This window comes from Triturus cristatus, chromosome 1_1 (assembly GCF_964204655.1).
Source record: "Triturus cristatus chromosome 1_1, aTriCri1.1, whole genome shotgun sequence".
In the NCBI taxonomy this organism is placed as follows: Eukaryota; Metazoa; Chordata; class Amphibia; order Caudata; family Salamandridae; genus Triturus; species Triturus cristatus.
In genome coordinates, this window is record NC_140579.1 from 434,372,643 (window position 1) to 434,385,999 (window position 13,357).

At 32.2% G+C, this 13,357-nt stretch overlaps 1 protein-coding gene across 4 annotated transcripts in view; it reads left to right on the forward strand.

Moving 5' to 3' along the window:
• The window catches only part of TANC2 (tetratricopeptide repeat, ankyrin repeat and coiled-coil containing 2), a 2,520,149-nt gene that overhangs the window by 1,606,033 nt on the left and 900,759 nt on the right, over positions 1–13,357 (forward strand). Inside the window, exon 1 of one of the 4 annotated variants that reach the window (XM_085640830.1) lies at positions 5,989–6,030. The exons of the other annotated variants lie outside the window; for them this stretch is intronic. The gene's annotated coding sequence lies outside the window, so the exon portion shown is untranslated. Of the gene's footprint in view, positions 1–5,988; positions 6,031–13,357 lie in introns of those variants that run through there. 4 annotated transcript variants of the gene reach the window in all.

A 13,357-nucleotide genomic window follows, 5' to 3' on the forward strand; every position in this document is an offset into this window, starting at 1 on the left:
AAGGCACTACTGCCTGGATACCTTGCGGAAGATGGATATTGCTGTTTGTCAAGCGGCCCTACATCGTCTCTTTGCTTAAGGTAGGCCTCATTTTATTGAGGTTCATTAGGAGTTTGTATTATCTTTATTATTAGGTCTTCTTAGTTTGTTCTTCTCTTGGGGTTTTTTACACCACCACCACCATCACCCCCCACCCCCCACTATGTGTGAACACCTGCCTTGTGGGGACTAAACTTTCCCAATGGTTTAAAAATATGCCAATAACAGAAATATGTTAAGAAAAAATTCATAATACAGGATCCTGCTTCACATTTGGAAATATATTGTTTTTTAATCGTGCGCACAGAACCCTCATTGTGGGGACTTGAACATGTGTTACCATCCTTGTGGGGACTTACTCAATAATTATCATTTGTGATTGAATGCCTTCATAAACACATGGCTAAATGTATTTTTTCAATGCTGTACTTAAATTACACGATAGTTTAGTTATATATAAATAGCTCATTGTGTCCTAGGAGCACAAGAACATGGACTGTGATGATAATGAATTTCTCAACAGAAGCCTATAGCATATGTATTCCCTCGAAAGGGATTTACAGATATTTAGCCTGTTACTGAGTGCTCACAAACTTTCAGGAATAAGGAAACACACCATTAAGATAATTTAAAGGCCACACATCCTGCAATGTGGTCTGTTAGGAAAGCCAAGTTGAGATTTCCTAGGTCCTTTTCATCAACCTCACCACTAGGCATCATTTTGTTTGCATATTATGCAATAATAAGACCCAGAGATATGGTAAGTTATTATAGTAATGTTCTATAGCTGACAGAGCGAGTATGTGATGATAATCATTTTTAAGCCACTGCAGAGATAGAGTGTGATTATAATAAAATTGTGTTTCAATGTAGTCACTACCAAGTTCCTATAGGCGTAGTGTGTGATTATATTTACGTTCAAGTCACTACATAAATAATGTGTGGGTATACTAATACTTAAGTCTCCAACGAGATTGTGTTTGATGCGGTGAGCAGTCTATATATCGACTTTTTAATATCGAGGGACATAAATATCGAGTCAAAAATATCTAAAGTACAAAATATCGAAATAGATAATATCGATGTGAAAAATATCGTTTTTTTTTTTTAATTATATGTCGATGTAAGTTATATTGTTAGTAATAATATCGACATGTTAAAATATCGTTATTGTATGTAGTAAATATTTTGAAGTTGTTTGTATAAATAGTTAAAATGTATATAATATGAGAAATATTTATATTCTTTTAGGGGCGGGATGTTGGGTTATAGGGGATAAGGGTGGGGAGTGTTTTAAAAAAGTTAAATTTTTTTGTAATATATTGTAAAATTTAATTAGTAAATTTTATTTCAAATTTGAAATGTATATTTAATTTTAGGAGCGGGATGTTGGGTTACAGGGGATAAGGGTGGGAAGTGTTTTAAAAATGTTTATATATTTTAGAATTTTAAAAATAATTTATTTAGAAATTTTAAATTTAATTTAGAATTTTAAAATTAATTTTAGGAGCGGGATGTTGGGTTATAGGGGATAAGGGTGGGAAGTGTTTTAAAAATGTTTATATATTTTAGAATTTAAATTATTTTTTTAGAAATTTTAAATTTAATTTAGAATTTTAAAATTAATTTTAGGAGCGTGATGTTGGGTTATAGGGGATAAGGGTGGGAAGTGTTTTAAAAATGTTTATATATTTTAGAATTTAAAAAAAAATGTATTTAGAAATTTTACATTTAATTTAGAATTTTAAAATTAATTTTAGGAGCGGGATTTTGGGTTATAGGGGATAAGGGTGGGAAGTGTTTTAAAAATGTTTATATATTTTAGAATGTTTTTTAATTTTTTTTTATAATTTTTAAATGTAATTTAGAATTTTATATTAAATTTTCGGAGTGGGATGTTGGGTTACAGGGGATAAGGGTGGGAAGTGTTGTAAAATTTTGTTTGTAATTTGGAATATTTAATAAATTTAATTTGAAATTTGGAATAACATTTTTTTTTATATTTTCTTTTAGGAATGGGATGTTGGGTTATAGGGGATGAGGGTGGGGAGTGTTTTAAAAATTTTGATTTATGTAGGAATAATTTGTATAAAAATTTTTAGAAATTTATAAAAATAATTCGAATGTTATATTTAATTTTAGGAGTGGGATGTTGTGTTATGGGGATAAGGGTGTGGAGTTTTATAAAAATTTGATAAATGTAGGTAATATTGTATAAAAAGTATTTATAAATTTTGATTTAGATTGTACAATTTTAAAAAAAAATTGGGAGTGGGATGTTGGCTTATAGGGGATAAGGGTGGGGAGTGTTTTAAAAATTTATTTTAAATTAGTAGTATTGAGTAATTTATATTAAAAAAAAATATTATAATATAATATTTTGGGATAAATTTTAGATTGGGGAGTTGGATTTGTAGAGGATAAGTGTGGGTATTGTTTTATGTAAAAATTTTAATAATGATTACAACATATTTTTTTATATATTAATATTTATATTTATATATTTGTATTGCAATTACTGTAATTAAATACATATTGGAGTGGGAATATAAAATTAATTAAGATCAGTATACATGATCTAGTGTAATTAAATATATTTATGAGTGGGAATACTAAATTAATGAAGTTTAGTGTTTTGCACCTACCATAATTAAATATAGATTTGAGTGAGAATAGTAAATTTATTAAGTTCAGTGTCCAGCACCTACCCTAATTAAATATATTTTGGAGTGGGAATAGTAAATTAATTCAGTTCAGTGTCCAGCACTTATTTTAATTAAATATAGACTGGAGTGGGAATAGTAAATTAATTAAGTTCAGTGTCCAGCACATACCTTAATTAAATATAGATTGGAGTGAGAATAGTAAATTTATTAAGTTCTGTGTCCAGCACTTATCTAAATTAAATATAGACTGGAGTGAGAATAGTAAATTAATTCAGTTCAGTGTCCAGCACCTACTATAATTAAATATAGATTGGAGTGAGAATAGTAAATTTATTCTGTTCAGTGTCCAGCACTTATGTTAATTTAATATAGACTGGAGTGAGAATAGTAAATTAATTCAGTTCACTGTCCAGCACCTACTCTAATTAAATATAGATTGGAGTGAGAATAGTAAGTTAATTCAGTTCAGTGTCCAGCACCTACTCTAATTAAATATAAATTGGAGTGAGAATAGTAAATTAATTAAGTTCAGTGTCCAGCACTTATCTTAGTAAAATATAGACTGGAGTGGGATTAGTAATTTAATAAAGTTCAGTGTCTAGCATCTATCCTAATTAAATATAGATTGGAGTGAGAATAGTAAATTTATTCAGTTCAGTGTCCAGCACCTACCATAATTACATATATTTTGGAGTGGGAATAGTAAATTTATTCAGTTCAGTGTCCAGCACCTACTGTAATTCAATATAGATTGGAGTGAGAATAGTAAATTAATTAAGTTCAGTGTCCAGCACTTATTTTAATTAAATATAGACTGGAGTGGGAATAGTAAATTAATTAAGTTGAGTGTCCAGCACCTACCCTAATTAAATATAGATTGGAGTGAGAGTAGTAAATTAATTAAGTTCAGTGTCCAGCACCTACTCTAATTAAATATAGGTTGGAGTGAGAATAGTAAATTTATTAAGTTCAGTGTCCAGCACTTATTTTAATTTAATATAGACTGGAGTGGGAATAGTAAAATAATTAAGTTCAGTGTCCAGCTCCTACTCTAATTAAATATAGGTTGGAGTGACAATAGTATATTAATTAAGTTCAGTGTGCAGCACTTATTTTAATTAAATATAGACTGGAGTGGGAATAGTAAATTTATTAAGTTCAGTGTCCAGCAGCTACTCTAATTAAATATAGGTTGGAGTGAGAATAGTAAATTAATTAAGTTCAGTGTCCAGCACTTATCTTAATTAAATATAGACTGGAGTGGGAATAGTAAATTAATTAAGTTTAGTGTCCAGCACCTACTCTAATTAAATATAGGTTGGAGTGAGAATAGTAAATGTATAAGTTCAGTGTCCAGCAGTTATCTTAATTAAATATAGACTGGAGTGGGAATTGTAAATTAATTAAGTTCAGTGTCCAGCACCTACCCTAATTAAATATAGATTGGAGTGAGAATAGTAAATTAATTAAGTTCAGTGTCCAGCACTTATCTTAATTAAATATAGACTGGAGTGGGAATAGTAAATTAATTAAGTTCAGTGTCCAGCACTTATCTTAATTAAATATAGACTGGAGTGGGAATAGTAAATTAATTAAGTTCAGTGTCCAGCACCTACTCTAATTTAATATAGGTTGGAGTGAGAATAGTGAATTAATTAAGTTCAGTGTCCAGCACTTATCTTAATTAAATATAGACTGGAGTGGGAATAGTAAATTAATTAAGTTCAGTGTCCAGCACATACTCTAATTAAATATAGGTTGGAGTGAGAATAGTAAATTTATTAAGTTCAGTGTCCAGCACTTATCTTAATTAAATATAGACTTGAGTGGGAATAGTACATTAATTCAGTTCAGTGTCCAGCACCTACTCTAATTTAATATAGGTTGTTGTGAGAATAGTAAATTAATTAAGTTCAGTGTCCAGCACTTATCTTAATTAAATATAGACTGGAGTGGGAATAGTAAATTAATTAAGTTCTGTGTCCAGCACCTACTCTAATTAAATATAGGTTGGAGTGAGAATAGTAAATTTATTAAGTTCAGTGTCCAGCACTTATCTTAATGTAATATAGGTTGGAGTGAGAATAGTAAATTAATTAAGTTCAGTGTCCAGCACATACTCTAATTAAATATAGGTTGGAGTGAGAATATTAAATTAATTAAGTTCAGTGTCCAGCACTTATCTTAATTAAATATAGACTGGAGAGGGAATAGTAAATTAATTAAGTTCTGTGTCCAGCACCTACTCTAATTAAATATAGGTTGGAGTGAGAATATTAAATTAATTAAGTTCAGTGTCCAGCACCTACCCTAATTAAATAGATTTTGGAGTGAGAATAGTAAATTAATCAAGTTCAGTCTGTAGTGGGAGTAGTACATTAATTAAGTTTGTTAAATAGCAATTATTATAATTAAATATAGAGTTGAATAGGAACAGTTAAAATACTTTGTTTTAATTTACAATAAATCTGTAGATTTTAGTTTTGGTTGGATAAAATATAGAAGTTATATCAGAATGCAAATTGCAAATTTTTGTATAAAATAGTAGAAAGGAAAATAAGATTTGTTTTATAGTTGTTGGAATGTATATTAATTACAGAGAAAATATTGTTTAATATTACGCACATTATAATAATTAAATCATTGAAATAAACATGTAATAAAATAATTAATTAACATTTGTATTATTGTAATCATTTTTTTAAATGGATATATATTTTTGTAATGTATATTTTGGACATTATTATATGAACAGACAAAATAGTTTAAAAAAAAATTCTGATTTTTTTTATAGCTGTTTAATATTTTTAATTTTATATTGTGTACTCAATATTTTTAGACTTTATTTGAATTTATAAAAAATTGTATGTTTTGAAATATATGATTAATATATTTTAATTATTAATATTAATATTAGATAATTAATATTGAAAATGTTTACATTTTAGAATAGTTCTTTTTATTTTTAGTTTTGGTATGTTGTAGATACAATATATTAATTATATCATGTTCATACATTTTTTTTGGTAATATATACATTTTTATTATTATATTAGTAAATATTTTTTTTATTATATTTATTATTATAAGTTAAATAATTTTCACATGTATAAAAAAAATAGGTATTATTTTTGAGTATTTTATTCTAATGTTTTACTAATTTTTAAAGTAATGTGTAATGTTAAATAAATAGTTAGGGTATTTATTGGTATTTTTTTAGTTGTTATGTTTGTTTGGGTCTTTTATTTTGTAACCACTCGCTGTTGTTTTGGGTTATTTTGGTAGAATCCAGGTCGCGGTCGGGAGCTGTTTCGCGTTTGAGAAGGTAAGAGTTATTTTCTTTATTATTAAATAGTTTTAAGTGTTTTGTGGAACTAGTAATGTTGTAATAAGTGTGTATGGATTGATGTTTTAGAAGTTAGGGTGTTAGTAATAGTTTGTATACGGTTTTATAATTTACGTTGTGTTCCGTGTTTGCGGCTTTGTTAGTGTTTTGTTATTTAGGTGTGTTAAAGTTTTATAGTCTTTGAATAATGTTTGTAGTGATGTTTTTAGGTGCATTATGTGTGTTTGTGTGTGGGTGGGAATGTTTGTTTCTCTTTTGTAGGTTTTACGGAGAAGATATTTTCGTCTCTTTCAAACACCGTTTTTTTTTTTAAGGAAGTGTGTATTAGTTGTGTTTACTAATATTTATTTTACACTTCCTTTATTGTTCGGGTTTCCAGGAGCGGTTATTTATCTTTTTAATATTTTTCGGGATTTTTATGGTTAATGGATTGTCGTTTTTTGGCGTAGACGTTTTTTTTGAAAAACAGTTGTATTTTACCATTTTATTTGGATTCATTTTTGATACCTATGGATTTTGAACTACCTGGATTTATTTGGAAGGAAGGTTATTATCCTATTGGAGCAACTAGACAGGTAAGTTCATTTAAATATTTTAATTGTGGGTGGGCAAATCTTATATATTTAATATTGTTGTTGTGTACTTGTTTTGTTTAATTATGTTGTCTAAATATATGTAGATATAAATTATTTATATATTTTAGACCACATAATTAAATATGTGATATAATAAAGTGGTTTCTTTATGTTGTGATAGTTGTTTTAGTAGAATTGTGGGTTAATATTTTTGAAAGGATTTAGAAGAGAGTTTGAGCTATTATATTTAAGTACTCAAGTCCTTTTGTGGATGGGTATAGCTGTACCTGTTGTTGTAGGTAATTATACATTTGAGTAGTTTGTCTAGATTGTTTTGGTTTTAATTGTAGGACAGATTGTTGCATTTTTAATTCTTGGAAACTTTGTTCCTTTTGTATGGCAATTAGTAGTTTTTGTAGTGTTGGAGTTGTTCTCCCAGTAGAAGTTAGGAATGCATTATGCCAGCCCTCGACTGCGTTGTTAGTTTTGGCTTGTTGGTTGAGTGTACTTACATATACATTCCACCAAGGTATTTGGAACTTGGGCTGACGTCTATGGCCTGATCTGTGTAGTCTCCCCACCCAGGTATCCTCAAAATAATCTAAGAGGGGAGATAACTTTACTTAATTTTGTTTGTAGAATGGACTTTCTAATAAAAGATTGTAATGTTCTGCAACATCTGTGGTTGGTACATAAGCTAGGGCTGTTAGAAGTTTTATTTGATGTGCAAAAGTTATGTTTGTGGCATATTCTACACTTAGTGAAGATTTTTGTAAATGTCTCCATATACATTGGTTTAGATGGAAGTAACATCCTTGGATAGCTGTATGGGGGTACAGTTTTAGAATGCAATTTATCATGGCTTGCTCAAAGTCTATGATAATTCTTTCAGGGGAAAAATCATTTGATTCTTGTTTTAGTTTTCCTAGCATTTCATTATATGTTGTGTTTTGTTTGTTAGGTAATAGTGCATAGATTAAAGGTATGGAAGTGTTGTGATATTGACCGTGTATTGTGTAAAGCTGGTAGAATGGTTTTGGGCATATTGTAAAGGTGCCATCCATCATCCATGTTTGGCATTGTTGGAGTTTAGTTATATTGTTTGCAGTAGCAAACATTATGATTCTTTTTTCTGTACTTTTGTTATCAAAAAAAATAAAAGGTTCATTATTGTGGGTGATAGTTAATTCTGGTGGAATGATGATATCTTGAAAAGTTTTAGGGGATGGTATTGTTGTTGTGGTGGATTTTTTGGTCCTAGCAATTGTTCTTTTTATAGAAGCAATTGATGGTAATTGGCCTCTTGCTTCTTTGGGCACTCTAGGTAATAGTTCTTTTAGGATTACACTTGTAGCAGTTTGTGAACCAGTGCTTAATTCTTTTATATTTTCAAGGGTTGATCTGACTTCTATTTCAGAGAGATTGGGTGGATGGTTATGCTCTCTTGTATATAGTACAGTTGTTTCTCTTGTTGTTGCTCGTCCGTAGCATTTGTTAGAATAATATTTAGAACACTTCCAGTTCACTTTTCGTTCGGTCTGCTTTTCTTGGGTGTATGTGTAACCCATGTAACACAATAGGAATTTTCCTTTCTGCGATGTTATAAATTGGGCTTCTTCTGTCATTGTGATGTGTTAGAAATCTGGAAAAAATGTATATGAAAATATCTGCAATAGTACTTTATATATTTCTATGAAAATAGCAAAAAACAAACGTTTTTATATATACTTACCAAGTGTTTTTGGTTGTATTTGAATGAAGATGTTCTTTGTAGACAAAATGCTGTTTAGTTGATGTAGTCTCTGAAAGTTAAAGAACATATATTGTTTTGGTTGTTTTAGTTTTTTTAAGTGGGGTGGTATTGCTGTTTGGTATAGACTATAGGTGTTAATTTATACAGGTTTTTAAAAACTTAAAAAAGAGAACATGGATTTGTTTAGGGGTTTAGGATGTTTTGGGGTTTGAGTAGGATTTAATTAATATTTTAGAAAGTATTTTGATAGTATACTTACTTTTTTAGTGAGTCCTTTCTGGCAATGTTCAATCTTTTCTTTAGCTGTTTTGAGTAATATCTGTAGTGGAAACATAAAGAGATGGAATATATAAGTTAGTTATTTATTTGAGTAAAGATAAATTAGTGTTTTAGTTTAATTTGGCAGTTTAGTTAGAAAAGATAATTTACTTACGTTTTTAGAATAGTAGTAGGATGTAGGTTTCTTCTGTTTAGCAGAGTTTCTTCTTCGTTCAATGCTTTGGTTTAAGGCACAGTAGAAGACTTGTTTTAATTGGTTTATATAGTGGTTTTAAATTGTTTCTTGAATGTTATTGGTTGCTTTCTGTATGTGGCCTTTCTATTGGATGTTTTGAATTTTTTTTATTTAATTGGTTTCCTTTTATGGAAAATGCTAAGTAAGAGTATATTTAGTTTTAAAGGAGGAGAGTTTTAAATAATTATATAGAAAAAGATTGTTTATAATGTGTTTTAATTTTTTTGAATGTGTTCGAAATGCCTATGTGATAATTATTTCTGTTTTTTTATTATGTTGTTAAATATTTATATAGTTATAAATGTTATGTTTATGTTTAAGTAGAATATAATTGGAAAATGTATGTTTTAGGAAAATATTGTATTTATGTTGTTTAAAGTATTGGTTTTATTAGTATTAGAATTGTCGATATATTTAAAAAAAACGATATTATTGATGTCTATATTTTGGTTATCGATATTTGTTACATGTGTTATATTTATTTATTTATGTCGATATTTAGTATTGCGATATTGATGTGTGCGATTTTAGTGTGATCGATATAATTGTATTACGATATTGTAGTGTCGATTAGTGTAGTTTTTTAATTAAGTATACAATGTCGATAATTTTAATTTCGATATTTTTGTTGCGATATTTGTGTAGTTCGATAATGTGTCTTTCGATAATATGTCAGAGATCCGTTTGATGCTAGTTATGTTTTAGTCACTTGAGATAGTTTGGCTTTATAGGGATGCCCAGGTTCTCGCACAGATAGGATGTGATTTTAGATATGTTTAAATCCTACAAAACTGTGTCTGATTATAATCATGTTTGGTTACAGTCAGGTTCAGGTTCCCTACAGATAAAGTAAAATGACAGTCATGCTGCAGTTCATGCTAATATAGTGTGTTGATAAAGAAGTACCCAGGTCCCCGTAGAGATAGTGTGTGATTATTGGCATGTTGAAGTCCCCGCAAAGATAGTTTGTGATTATTGGCATGTTCAAGTCCCCACAACGATAGTGTGTGATTATTGTCATGTTCAAGTCCCCGCAGAGATAGTGTGTCATTATTGTCATGTTCAAATCCCCGCAGAGATAGTGCGTGATTATTGGCATGTTCAAGTCCCCGCAGAGATAGTATGTGATTATTGTCAGGTTCAGGTTCTCACGGAGTGAGTGTGTCATAATTATATTCAAGTCCCCACATAAAAAGTGTTATAATAGTCATATTCAAGTCCCTGTAGAGGTAGGGTACGATGATAGTCATACTGATGTTTATGTAGAAATAGTGTGTCATTACATTAATGCTCCGGTCCCCACAAATAAAGTGTTTAAATATAGTCACTCTGAAGTCTATATTGAGATAGTGTGTGGTTATATTCATGTTCAAGGTCCCTCAAATATATTGTGTGATTATAGTTATGTTCACACCCCCTCAGAGAAAGTGAGTGATCATAGTTATGTTCAAGTCCCCACATAGAGAGTGTTATGATAGTAATGTTCAAGTTCCCAGAGAGTTGGTGTATTATAATAGTCATGCTCAGATCCCTGTAGTGATAGTATGTTATTATAGTTATACCCAGTTGCCTGAACAGATCGTGGATGATTATAGTCTTGCTCAAGTCCTGCAGGGATTATTGGGTTGTATGATTACAGTGATGCCTACACCCCCATAGAGATAGTGTGTGATAATTGGGATGTTCACACCCACACAATGATAGTGACTGTAGACCTGCAGCGAAAGTGTGCGACAACTGTCGAGCACAAGTCTCACTATGGAAAAACTTTTATGACAGACACGATCATGTCCCTGCAGAGATAGTGTGTGATGACAATAATGTTCAATTTACTGTAGTTGCACCCCCATATCCATGGGGTATGTCCCCCGGGCACAGGTGTAGTCCTTGTAAAAGGATTCAATAGCTTATGTCAAGTTCAATAAACCAAATGTAATCCATCAATCTTGATGCTGTTTAATATTGTTGTACCATCACAATACTGTTAACGAACTTCAAATCCCAGAATGCATTATTTCTGGACAACTTGCTTTATGGAGCCCAGTATTGTTCAATACATATTTCAAACCCAATGCATTTCAGCCATGAGCCTTTGTCTGGGGATGATCGTTATGATTGTTCAAGCGAGCAGGTTTACTCAACTACAGTAATATCCATTACACTCTGTCCAGAGGGTGATACCCTGGAGCACGGAACACCCATACAAATTTGCCCACTAACAAGGCACTGCATAGGCTGAATTCCAAATAATGTTCAAGTTCCCACAAAGCTATAGTGTGATTAAATTGACGGCCAGGTCCCAACAGAGACATGGCAAGGTCACCGGTGAGATAGTGTGTGATGATAGCCATGTTCAATTCCTCATGAAGATAGTGGGTGATGGATTATATGGATACCCAGATCCCAATAGAAATAGTGTGCGATTGTAGGGATGGCCAGTTCCCCACAAAGATAGTGTGTGGTTATGGAGATGTCCACATCCGCACAGAGATGGTGTGGGAGAATGGTGTTACTAGGTTCCCCACAGAGAAAGTGTGTGAATATAGGCAGGTGCAGCGCCCTACAAAGATAACATGTGATTGGTTATATTGATGCCTAGGTCCAAACAAAGATAGTGTTTGATTAGTGTGATGGCCAGGTCCCCACAGAGATAATGTGTGATTATAGGTATGCCCACGTACCAACAGAGATAGTGTGTGATTATAGTAATGTTTAACTGCACAAAGATATTGTGTGTGATACTAGGGATGCCCAGGTCCCCACAGAGATAGTGTGTGATTATAGGGATTCCCAGGTCCTCACAGAGATAGTGTGTGATTATATTGATGGCCAGGTTTCCACAGATATAGTTTGTGATTATAGTAATGTTCAAGTCCCCACAGATATTGTGTGTGATTATAGTAATGTTCAAGTCCCCACATATATTGTGTGTGATAATAGGGATGCCCATGTCCCACAGAGATAGTGTATGATTATAGGGATGCTCAGGTCCCCACAAAGACAGTGTTTGATTATAGGGATGGCAGGTTTCCAGAGAGATAGTATGTGATTATAGGGATGCTCAGGTCCCCACACAAATAGTGTGTGATTATAGGGATGCCAGGTCCCCACAGAGATAATATGTGATTATAGACATGCCCAGGTCCCCACAGAGATAGTGTGTGATTATAGGGATTCCCAGGTCCTCACAGAGATAGTGTGTGATTATATTGATGGCCAGGTTTCCACAGATATAGTATGTGATTATAGTAATGTTCAAGTCCCCACAGATATTGTGTGTGATTATAGTAATGTTCAAGTCCCCACATATATTGTGTGTGATAATAGGGATGCCCATGTCCCACAGAGATAGTGTATGATTATAGGGATGCTCAGGTCCCCACAAAGACAGTGTTTGATTATAGGGATGGCAGGTTTCCAGAGAGATAGTATGTGATTATAGGGATGCTCAGGTCCCCACACAAATAGTGTGTGATTATAGGGATGCCAGGTCCCCACAGAGATAATATGTGATTATAGACTTGCTCAGGTGCCCACAGAGATAGTGTGTGATTATAGTAATGTTTAAGCCCCCACAGATATTGTGTGTGATAATAGGGATGCCCATGTCCCCACATAGATAGTTTATGCTTATAGGGATGCTCAGGTCCCCAGAGAGATGGTGTGTGATTGTAGGGATGCCAAGGTCCCCACCATGATAGTGTGTGACCATAGTCAAATTCAAGTCTCCACAATAATGTGTTCAATGATGCCATGTTAAAGATACCAAACAGATTATATTAGTCTGGTGGATTTGTATACTAATGTATTCACTTGGAGGATCCGTGTGTGACCTCCCACTCACAGTTTGAATGCTGGTGTTTCCACTCAGCTCAACTTATTATTACTTGAGATAACTATAACTGGTGAATTGCAGTGTTTTTTTTAGTTTAACATGGCATGTTTTAACTGTCTTCTTCACCTTAGTATAATGTACCTTTAACCTTTGCTTTATTCTGTGAATTTCTAAAGTTTTATTTTTGTAATGTTAAGTAAGATATAATTACAATTCCTAATTATAATGTCCCTTTAACCTTGTGTGTGTGGGTGTGTGTGTGTGTGTGTGTGTATATATATATATATATAGTATGTGTGTGTTAGAAATCGGGTTCCTGGTTGACTGGGGTCAAGCCTTGGTCAAGCAGCAATCACAATCCTAGGCCACGTGCGTAACAAAACTTGAAGGGGTCCCCCTGTAAGGTACATGGAGGGGCCCCACTCTGGATTTAATCCAGAGCTCTCAGGACTGAGTACTATGCTGAGGGGCCCCCTGCAGCTCGTGGGGGCCTGTGTTACGCCACTGTCCTAGTCAGGGTAAGTCACCAAAACACCTTAAAAGTGGCCAGTGCTCATTGTCAGGCTTAACTTAAGAGGCAATGTGTAAACCATTTGTGGAACACTTCAAACAGTAACACAGTGTAAACA